Consider the following 12,137-nt stretch of genomic DNA (forward strand, 5'->3'; position numbering starts at 1 on the left):
AAGTCTCCAAGACTAAACACCACTTGTACTTGGAACAAGAATTCAGTTCTCAACCGCTCCTTTACCAAAGTTAGAAGGTGCTCGTCACGAAAAATTCGTTAAAACACCACTAAGCTAAGGTCATCTCATTCCTTACCTTCAATATAATTACTTCACCGCCACTGCGTCTTATTTGGATCAGTGACATAGCTACGATCAAATTGTCAACACTAGACAAATGATTAATTTCACGACAGATTAGCGTTCTTAATTAAATGCTCATCTAGCAAAATAATTAAATCATGATGCAATAAATGAAATTTCCCCAACACCTTAAATTTCTTGGTCAGCCAAGAACAATGAGTAACAGCAATTGTTATGGCCCAACCAAAATAAGTTGAAACACAACAGCGACATAATGTGAATCTCAACTCAATAATTGCATCACCACATTAAGGATGCATCAACACCATACCACTCCCTTACCAATAATGTTAGAAATGCTTATCACGAAAAGTTTCGTTAAACCACCTCTAACCCATTTGTTACCCAATATCATTCTAAAACATGGGTACTCATGAGACCCAGGCAACCCATTTGTTACCCTCATGCAATACACCAGCAGACAGACTAGAGCTCTAACTGATCGTACCCGACACCCGGCCAAGGTTTGGTTATGAGTTGTTGGCAACAACGTCTGAATACCAGAAATCGTTTTAACAAAACTCAATGTTAAAACACGTATAATATAATCATCCACACATGGTTGTGTACTACAACCAAGCGACTCTTGCACAACAATATAAATATATTCACTCCAATAATCCGTTATACCGGAAGGTACGTTATCTCCCTTCCGGTCTCATCCACCACAATTAATAAAAAAAAATACAATCATATTTGAAATAAAAACTGTAACATTATATAATATAGCAACCCATATATATGTATCGTATTTACCATTTTTATACACATACATAACCTATCACGACCCTGAAATTCTAGTGATAAAACTCGAAATTGAAGCCATGAAAAATTCTAAAACAATCTTAATTATTTTGAAATCATCTTATACTCACAGTGTATCGAAAGTGAGTTTAAAGTATGACTCAATCGATTTAATTATTACAAAACCAGTTTATAATTCAAGTATTATAACAAATAGAAATGTAAAATACTCTCAATCCTGACCACAAAAATAGAATAAATAAACTTCGACAATTTTCAGAAAAAGCCCTCCAATTCTGTTAATCCGCACCTGCATAACTATCATCTACACCATTGAATAGGTGCAGCGAGATTGTAAACACAAACCCGGTAAGCTTTATAGCTCGTATGAGTAAACCAATAGTATAACACACATCGCATACTAAAGAAAATACCAATGATATTTAAAAATAAATCTACTCGTAAGACATTGGATGACCCATCTATTTACCCAATTACATTTAAAATATAGGTACTCATGAGATCCGGGTACACATCTGTTATCCCTCATGCTACTCACTGACAGATAACAGGCAACCCATCTGTTACCCAATATCACAAAAAAATATGGGTACTCATGATGAGACGACCCGTCCCAAAACTAACCTAATTACGCATTAAAACCAACAGACCGAAATCTAATCTAAAATAATTGTGGCTGCACCTAAACCTTGTTTGGGCTGCCTACGTACCCTCTACGAGGGATCAAGCCATTCGTAGTTCAACTCACAAGTTAAGGCCTAAGCCTGATGATGCCTGAAACATTCCTCGCGTCTCCCGAGAGTGACAAATTGTTCGTTTCTCAGTAGCTAAAGTCCATAATCCGACATAACAGTCATTAATAAATTAATGATACGTTTATACACCCGTGACGAGTAATAAATCGTCTATTCTAAGAATTAACCTTCATTGACCAACTAAGACAAAAACACGTTTTCAACGAATGCAACATCGACCAATACTCATACACTACATTTACCGAGTTCATTTCATTTTGTACCTATAAATTTACTATGGGCACCCAAGACATACCAAATTTGCCTTATCACTCATTTCTAAACCAATGTACACTTGCATAAGTTCAATCATGAGCTTAATTCAATATATCAATAAGTGAACAAGAACTCAATCGTGTTTCCTGATCATGGTTTCATACTGGAATCCCACTTGATCCAAAGTCATGATTCTTCTTCATACCATGATACAACAATACATTTAATTATATCAATCCATTTATCAAAAAGAAAAAAAAAGATTTGATCAATATCAAATGCACCATATATATATATACACGGACCCATCTCCACAATTTCCTTTCCTTAGATAAAAATTTTTAATAGGTGCACTCAATTGCTAAGGTCACCCATTACACTACTAGCATGATTCCAATAGGAATTAAAATTCAATTCTCTGTCCAGGTTTTCAAACAAAATCAACAAACTTGCTGTATATTACCCAAGTGTCCTCCCGTCTACATCTTCCACCGTGTATCACAATATTATCTCAATTACTAACTTGAGAACTGATTCCCATGCATAAGGAAAAACCCAAAATTTCATAGATATATAATCTAACTTCAATCTAGTTCTCTAATATATAGAATGACAATTGATAGTAATCAAGCAATGATTTAAACTTCACGAAATACCAACATTTCCTACCAAGCCCTTTTCAACTCCAAATCAATCAACTGGAAGACAATGATCACAAGAACTTGATTTCCACAGTTCAATTAAAAACTGAATTTTTACTTCACATTCACTTCTCTGAAATCCAAGAACATCATATACGAGCAAATCCATTAATTTCCATTACAGGGAATCAACCAACTTCACAGATTCTACACTCTAGGAATTCCATTACCACTTTCATTTCAGCAACCTAGATTTCATAGCAGCCCTACAATTTAAACTTGCTTTTCACTCAAAGCTGGAATTTTCTTTAATTACCTTGTATTCAAACTAGCAGCTTCCTCAACGAATTGATGGCAAGAAACTCTCTGCTAGCTTCACTTTAAATAAGGAACCTTGGAGTTCAGCAACTAATCCACTTCAAACTCAACCACAGATTGCAAGGAAGAAATCTAGCCAGAAGCCAAATTCGTCCCGACGTCGAAGAACACAAACCCAGAAATGGAATTTATCAAAACTTAACTGAATCACAAAACTAATAACACAAGTTGATAGAGCACGAATAGGAGGTGAAGATTGATACCAGAATCTACCCAATTGGTGCCCGGAGACGCCGTGAGGAGCGGCGAAGTCGCCGGAGGAAAGCGCATAACAGTCGGTGCTTCTCCGCTTCGATTCTCTCTTCTCAGGCACCGATAGAGCAAGATACAACAATGGAGAGGACGACGATGAGGAGGCGGTCACGATGGAGCTGGTGCGCAGGCCGGATATGGCCTGACGACGGCGGAGTCTCGTTGGAAAGTCGTTGGGTCGTCGGGGAGCAGCTCAATCTGTTCCCCCCCTTTTTTTCTTTCTGTTCCGAGAAAATTACTATTCTACCCTTGTGTGTGTCTTAACCTAATAGGTTTCCTGTTAAGAGATAGATTATCATCTACGTAATAGATTAGGACTCCGAATCCTACGGGATTGTGGTTTTGTAAATGCCTATATATAGGCCCCCATATCATTCAATAATACACAATTATTTCACCCTGCATCACGTTATCAGCACGTTGCCCTAAAACCCTGAAATTTTTAGAGCCATAAATTTTTTTTCCTCTCTTCCTCCGCCGGCCGCCGTCGATTCCGGCCTCCGGCATCTCCTCGCCGGCGCGCATCTTGCTCGCCGCCGCATCGCAGCCCCTGCTCCTAGCCACGCACGCAGCCCCGCTCGCCACACCTGCAGCCCCGCTCGCGACCTTTGTAGCCCCGCTCGCGACACCTGCAGCCTCGCTCGCGACCCCTGCAGTCCCGCTCGTGACCCATGCAGCCAGCCTCGTAGCCCCTGCACGCAAGTCCCCACATCAAAGCATTCAAAATTTCTCCTCCCACATATTCACGTAAGAAACGTGAGATTCACAAGCACGGACTTCGCTCAAGAGAAGCTGCTCCCGTATACTACAAACCTTCAAAGGTAAATTTTTCATAAACGTTCCCGCTTTTGAACGTATAGATATATATATATATCGGGTGCTATTAGCCTTCTTCTTGTCTTAATTCTGGCCTTTCTTATAACACCGATGAGACTATAGAGGGATGGGTTTCCCCTCTTGGTCAATGTTTTCTGTGTGACGGTCCTGGGGGAGTCACGATTGTTTAAAAGGGAAGTTAATCAATTTTCGTGTGGTCGCCTGAGTGCACCGCTGTTTTGGGTGCGATCATGAGTATCGCCGCTTGCATCGATTTTTCTTGTGACCAAATACGTCACCCCTTCTAATTCCTATTATACTTGAATCTAATCGATTTCGTATTCGTTTTGTAGATGTCATCGCCATCTCGACCGGAATTTGGCCTTCTTGATCTAGAAGGAAAGGAATACCACCGCTGGGTTTCCGACATGGAGCTCGCTTTCGAGAGCCGAGGGATCGAAGGCATGTTTGCCGACCCTCCTGCTGATTTCCCACCCATGGCTAAGACTCAGACTCTTATCTTTATGAGACGTCACACCCATGCAACTCTCAAGAGGCAATACTTGAACGTAAAAGATCCTAAAGAATTATGGGACAAACTACGCTTGCGGTACAACAACGTTCATGATAAGCTTCTTCCTGAATTGATCGTTAGATGGGATAACATCTGTCTATTGGACTATAAGAGACTGGAAGATTTCAATCATGATATGCTATGCTTGCAATCCGATCTTGGCACCATTGGTGTCATTAAGACCGACCTAGATCTTCTCAATAAGACATTGGACACGTTTCCAATCAACCATGAGATTCAAGCTCATACGTACTGCACTCATGTAGAGGAAGGGAAGATCTGGTCTTTCGCCGACTTAATGGCGCTCTTAGCTAAGAAGGAGAGACATTCTGAGATCCTCCTCAACAACAACAATAGACCTGTTGGCACTAAAAGAATTTCTACGCCACAGTCTAACTATGGGAAAGCTCTTAAGCAAAAGAATCCATCAAGGAACGCTCCATATCAGCACCAAAACAACAACTCTCGTGGTGGGAGGCAACAAGGCCGGTCTCGGCCTCGATCCAATACTTGGACTCGTGATGGTGACGGCGCCGCACCCTCCGGGGGAGGCCATCCCCGTCCCAACATTCAAGGAGGCCGTGCGCCTCCTCATGCCTCCACTTCCGGTAATGGTTAGTCTCCATGCTTCAAATGTGGCTCCTTTAAGCACTTTAATCGCGATTGTCGCGCTAGCAAAGAGATGATCAAGGCTTACTCCGCCTACAAGAAGTTTCTACAACTCGAATCGAATCATGTGGATGAGGACCATGAGATCGAGACTCACCATATCTCCATGAAACCTGAGCCCCTTGCCTCTAAGGCTAGGCCTCCGGCCGCTACCATGGATACTCCCGACTTTGATTAGTCGTTTTAGCTTCTTTAGCTTTATGATTCAAGTATTGTTATGGCCAACCGCCATTGTTATTTTCATTGACTTTCTAATAGTCTTTTGATTTTGGAATTAGAAGTTCATGCGTGATGTATTAAAGATTGGCATTCAATAAAATTTCTCATTCTCTTGCTTACAAGACGATCTCTTTGAGAATTTTATTTACCTTACACTTAGCATGATGATCAACGTGTGCAACTCACGTGGTTTTTAAATTGGACGCTTTTGGGTTACATGGGACCCCAATAGCACTACATTGGGAATTTGGAACTTAAAATTCGGAAAACGAACCTCAGAACGTCGAAAACGACGTCGTTTGGCCCTTGGCCGGCCCGGACACTGTTCCAGCTTTTCTGGCACGTTTTGCCGGCGTATTCGCCGTCTTCCGGCCCTTTCGCGGCATTTCCGGCACCGCCACCCGGTTCCTGCCGGCGTCCCCTGTCGGACCTGAAGTTCCGGCGTCCATACCGGCCAGTTCCGACAACCGCCGACCGGTTTTCCGGCAATCGGTGCCGCCGGTTTTCCAACGAGTTTTTTCGACGATTTTTTCATCGTTTCTCGTCATTCTTCCAGCATATTTCAGCAGTCCCTGCTGCCACGTTTTCCTCGTCCAAAATTCACCCGGTTTTGAGCTCTTTTGACATGGTTTTCCGGTTCGTTTTTTCCGGTTTTCTCCAAGTCCGTTATATTGCTCACCGGCACTCTTTGTGTGTGTTCCCACACCATTTTTGGATGGTTTCTACCACCCTAGTTTATTGTTTGGTATTTCACTGCTTCAATACCATGATTTCCAACTCTTTAGTTGAAGAATATAGTACTATTTCCATGTGATACATTCGATGGGATCGACCTTTGTTCCGATTCCCATTCTTACAATATCTTACGGGGTATTGTATAGAATTGTTCCCGTGTCGCTGACTCTCTTAATTGTCATTTTGTAGATGTCCCGCGGTGAAATCGAATGTCTAGCTGATTGTGGAACCACCCACACTGTCCTACGGCACCTGCAGTTGTTCACGGATCTAGTGTTTTCGACTTCTTCGATGACTACAATGATTGGCTCGAAATCCATCATTCAAGGAAGAGGCACTGCTTCTTTCATGTTGCCTAATGGTATGACTCTTAATGTCGTAGACGCTCTTTATGCGCTGAAGTCTCCCCGCACCTTCCTAAGTTTTAAGGACATACCTGCCAATGGTATTCACCTCGATACTTATGTTGAGAATGGAGGAATATCTTTGTGTTACCTCTGAGAAAGCAGGCCATCGCCGCATCTTAGAGAAGATGAAGAGTCTTGGGAATGGTTTGTATCTTACTTCCATTCGGATCTTTGAATCATATGCGGTTGAACGCAACTTTTGTGATTCGGACTCTTATATGCTTTGGCATGCCCGTCTCGGGCACCCTGGACGTGATATGATGATTAGAATTCTTAAGAATTCACATGGTCATCCATTTTGCAAGTCCCGGAAGCGATTGGAGGATCACCTCACTCGTGCTCCACACGGTGAGACCGTGCCTACCCATGCACCGCATGGTGTGGCCGAGCATGCCTCACTCGGCAGCTCCACGGATTTCATGCCATCGGTGGCGGCATCCCCTCCTTCACAGGAGCTTGTGATGCCTCCCGTGCTTTCAAATACCTCCATGGCAATTTCTGATGCCCATCGCTCGTTTTGCAAAGCTTGTTCTCTTGCTAAAATTTCAAGGAAGTCATTCTTTTGCTAAGGCTTCGACCGAGAACATTCCATTCTTACAACGTATCCAAGGTGACATTTGTGGACCTATTCAACCAGAATGTTGACCTTTTCGATATTTTATGGTATTGGTTGATGCATCGACGCGTTGGTCACACGTCGCTTTGCTATCCACATGGAATGCTGCATTTGCAAAGTTATTAGCTGAGATCATCAAACTCCGGGCTCACCACCCCGATTATCCTATCAAATCCATTCGTTTGGATAATGCTAGAGAATTCACCTCCAAAACTTTTGATGCTTACTGCATGTCTATTGGGATCGAAGTTGAACATCCCGTTCCTCATGTTCATTCACAGAACGGTCTAGCAGAGGCTACCATCAAGCGTATTCAGCTTGTTGCTCGGGAAATGGTTATGGGTACTAACCTGCCGGTCTCTGCATGGGGATATGCAGTGTTGCATGCAGCGACACTTATTCATTTCCGACCCGCGGCTAACTAAGCGTTTAGTGCGTACCAGATGGTAACTGGTTACGAACCTAATATTTCACACTTACGCATCTTTGGTTGCGCCGTTTATGTGCCTATTACGCCTCCCCTGCGTACTAAGATGGGTCCTCAGAGACGATTAGGTATCTATGTTGGCTATAATTCCCCAACGATTGTCCGCTACTTAGAACCAACCACCGGAGATCTCTTTACTGCAAGATTTGCATATTGTCACTTTGATAAGACATGCTTCCCGTCGTTAGGGGGAGATGGGAATGTTATCATTCCAAATGAACGTCAGGAATTGACGTGGTGTGTCCCCACTATATCTAATTATGATCCCCGCACTGCTCAAAGCGAGTTAGAAGTGCAACGCATCATCGACCTCCAGAAAGTCGCGGATTCGATGCCCAACGGCTTTGTAGATATTGCTAAAGTGACGAGATCGAACATACCCGCTGCGAACGTACCGGCACGGTTGGATGTCCCGAAATACGGGTGTGGAAGACAAGCTCCTGGACCTAGCAATGTTGGCACCGCCCCTGACAGTGGGACAGATGCCGACGGCGGCACCACCGTACGCCGTGGTGTTGCCGGCGCCCCTTGTGGCCGAGATGGCCCGGCATGGAGCAGCTTCGGCCTCGGCTCCTCAAAGGAAAAGGGGGAGACCGATAAACTCTAGGGATTCAAAACCTAGAAAGAAGCGAACGACTAAGGCACAGCGCGTCATCAACGATGAATCACCATCGTATGAAGTTGTCTCTGATTATAGCTATGTCCATGAATCAACTCAAGTGTTACCGTGGGACCCTATGGAACCTTGTTTGATGCCAGAGAACAACGAAATCTCAGTGAACTACACAAGTGAGCAGTCGGTCCGAAACCGAGCCACTACACGCATTGATGACATTTTCGCTTATTCAGTCGCACATGAGATCATATCTGAAGACGACGTTGAACCTCGCTCTGTAGCTGAATGCGAACACAGAGCAGATTGGCCGAAGTGGAAGGAAGCAATCCAGGTAGAACTTGACTCATTAGCGAAGCGAGATGTTTTCCGAAAGGTTGAATTGACTCCAAGAGATGTCAAACCTGTTGGACATAAATGGGTCTTCGTTCGTAAGCGTAATGAGATGAACGAGATCGTGCGCTATAAGGCAAGACTCATGGCGCAAGGATTCTCACAACGACCTGGTATTGACTATGAAGAGACTTATTCTCCTGTTATAGACATCATTACCTTCCGCTACCTTATTAGTCTGGTAGTGTCCGAAAGACTAAACATGCAGCTTATGGATGTGGTCACAGCTTATCTCTATGGGGATCTTGACGCAGAGATATACATGAAAGCTCTAGAGGGACTACCTTTACCTCCATCAAGTGCCTCCAGACCACGGAGTGCTCATGCAGTCAGATTACGTCGTTCATTGTACGGGTTAAAGCAATCCGGAAGAATGTGGTACAATCGGTTGCATCAATACTTGGTGAGAAGGGGTTACAAGAATGATGAACTATGCCCATGCGTGTTCATACGAAAGACAAATTCCAGATTCGTCATCGTTGCGGTCTACGTTGATGAGATTGAAGAGACCGTATCTTATTTGAAGTCGGAATTTGAGATGAAAGACCTAGGGAGGACGAAATTATGTCTCGGCCTTGAGCTTGTGCATAGGGCCAACGGCATCTTAGTGCATCAGTCAAATTACACGCAGAAGATGCTTCGACGTTTCAATATGGATCTATGCAGTCCATTGTCTACTCCCATGCTCGTCCGAAGTCTAGATATCAAGAAGGATCCCTTCCGTCCTAAAGAGGATGATGAAGAAGTTCTTGGTCTTGAAGTTCCATACCTTAGTGCGATTGGGGCACTATTGTATCTTGCTCAATGCACTAGACTGGACATATCTTTCGCAGTGAACTTATTAGCTAGATTTAGCTCTGCGCCTACGCTACGTCATTGGAATGGAATCAAGCATTTGTTTCGATACTTGAAAGGTTCCCTTGACATGGGATTATTCTACCCCTATTGCAGAGAGAACACCGCCACGGTATCTCCCCACACCACCGCCGTCGCCGACCCCGGCCTTGCCGCCATACGCCGCAGCAACGCCGCCGGTCGCCATGGCGTGGAGACCATGCACGGTGCCGAGAGCAGGAACCGGTCCCGTGCAGCTCTTTTCCCCCGATGCAAAGACTCCAAACAACTTGTTAGTTGCTTATGCCGACGCAGGGTACCTCTCTGACCCTCACAAGGCTCATTCTCAAACCGGTTATGTGTTTACCATTGGGAATACGGCGATATCATGGAGATCCACTAAGCAAACTCTTGTTGCTACTTCTTCGAATCACGCGGAGATCGTCGCTCTCCATGAAGCAGTTAAAGAATGTGTTTGGCTACGATCACTTGTTCGCCATATTCGTGATTCTTGTGGATTAGTCTCTACAACTGATCAACCTACGTGCATTTATGAAGATAATGCTGCTTGCATAGAGCAGAAAAAGTTAGGTTTCATCAAGGGAGACAACACCAAGCATATTTCGGCTAAGTTCTTCTACAATGTTCAACAACAGAAGTTCTTGAATGTTCAGATCAATCAAGTGAGTTCAGAATCCAATGTTGCGGATTTGTTCACCAAGTCTTTGCCTAAATCTACTTTTGTGAAACATGTGAAGAGCATTGGCATGCGACGTTTATCGGAACACTAGAGTTTGATAGACTTCAGGGGGAGTCTACATCACATGTTAAGATCCTTAAGTAGTTGGTGCGTTGTGCTCTTTTTCCCTTCGATCAAGCTTTTGTTTTACCCAAGAGTTTTTGTTTTTCTTGACAAGGTTTTTACCGAGGCAACGTTGTGCGTCATGCAACCTAGGCATGCGACACAAGGGGGAGTGTTCCGGGAGAATTACTATTCTACCTTTGTGTGTGTCTTAGCCTAATAGGTTTCCTGTTAGGAGATAGATTAGCATCTCCGTAATAGATTAGGACTCCGAATCCTACAGGATTGTGGTTTTGTAAATGCCTATATATAGGCTCCCATATTATTCAATAATATACAATTATTTCACCCTGCATTACTTTCCTTTTTTTCTTTTCTCTTCCTCTGTGTATATATCCCGCCCATTAGATCAAATGGTTGAGATTAATCGATCAAAATTGATGGCTCAAATTGCACCGTAACAATTCCTGATTTTTTTACCCCTATTTATACTTATTTCTTAAAAATGCCCAAATACGTTCTTGATTCGTAACTTCTACATACGAACTCCGATTTAGGCGTGTCGCGTGTCCACGAATTCGTATCGACGAGCTTTACCACTTTCGTGAAAGAGGTTTTGTCAAAAACGTACGCATCAAAAAGTCAACTTTTAAAGTCGTCACACTTAGTACGACTCTCGTTCCGAGTAAAAGATAAAACTATTATCGCAACGAATCGTAAAAGATTCGGGTCGTATCACATGAGACCCCGGAAACCCATATGTTACCCCTCATGCAGTACACCGACAGACAGACTAGAGCTCTAACTGAATCGTAAATAACGCCCGGCCAAAACTCAGTTCCGAATACTGCTAACAACGCCCGAAGAATAGAAACGTTTTAACAAGACTCAATGTTAAAACCGCGTACAATATCGCAATCAACACATGTTTATTGTACTACAACCAAGCGACTCTTGCTCAGTAATATAAATATAGTTGCCATAGTACAGACTCATTTGGAAATAAGAACGTAACAATATAAAATATAGCGACCCATATATATATGTATCGTATTTACCATTTTATACACATACACAACCCACTATATTATATACATGTCATAGTTCGATCATTTTATGAAAATGTAAATATGAGTCACTGCTAAGGGTAGACTCGTCATAGTGTGATTTACTCACCTTATTTTATGAGTGTAATTTCCACGACACCGAGAGTAATTTCCTCACTCGTTTTTTCGGTCACCTAATTGCATAATAAAATGGTTAGAAACGATACGTAAAACCTCAAATGCCGAATCAGTACAGTGTTTACTGTTCAACAATTTACGGTTTTTACGTAATCACTGTTCATGTAATTGATGTTCACCAAATCACTGTTCAGTGTAATTACTGTTCGCGTAATTACTATTAAGAAATTACTTTTACAATTTACTGCTCAAAATTACTGTTCAAGCGCCGCCGCATGTGGCGGCGCGTGGGGCTCACGCGCCATCCTCCGACATCCGTGCGTGGCGTTCCTGCACCACCCAAAGTGGGTGCGCGTAGTGCTCACGCACCACCTCAATCGCGCGTGGCTTGCTGACGACCACCCAAAACTCACTCCCCTCCTCTCTTCCTCCCTTCTACAGCGTAATGCAGTCTCTCCGCTACTTCATATCCTCCCATGCGCCGCCCTAGGTGGTGGCACGCGCACCAACTCCACCTCCTCCGAAACATCATCAAAACTCAATACATTCAACACCAAAA

At 43.3% G+C, this 12,137-nt stretch overlaps 1 long non-coding RNA gene across 1 annotated transcript; it reads right to left on the bottom strand.

Annotated features, from left to right (window-relative positions):
* Positions 1-2,266: 2,266 nt before the first annotated feature.
* Positions 2,267-3,425, bottom strand: LOC126782982 (uncharacterized). The gene is made up of 2 exons (XR_007670828.1): positions 3,181-3,425; positions 2,267-3,015 (listed from the first exon to the last, which is right to left on the bottom strand). It is a non-coding gene; the product is annotated as an uncharacterized LOC126782982 (long non-coding RNA).
* Positions 3,426-12,137: the final 8,712 nt, after the last annotated feature.

This window comes from Argentina anserina, chromosome 2 (assembly GCF_933775445.1).
Source record: "Argentina anserina chromosome 2, drPotAnse1.1, whole genome shotgun sequence".
In the NCBI taxonomy this organism is placed as follows: domain Eukaryota; kingdom Viridiplantae; phylum Streptophyta; class Magnoliopsida; order Rosales; family Rosaceae; genus Argentina; species Argentina anserina.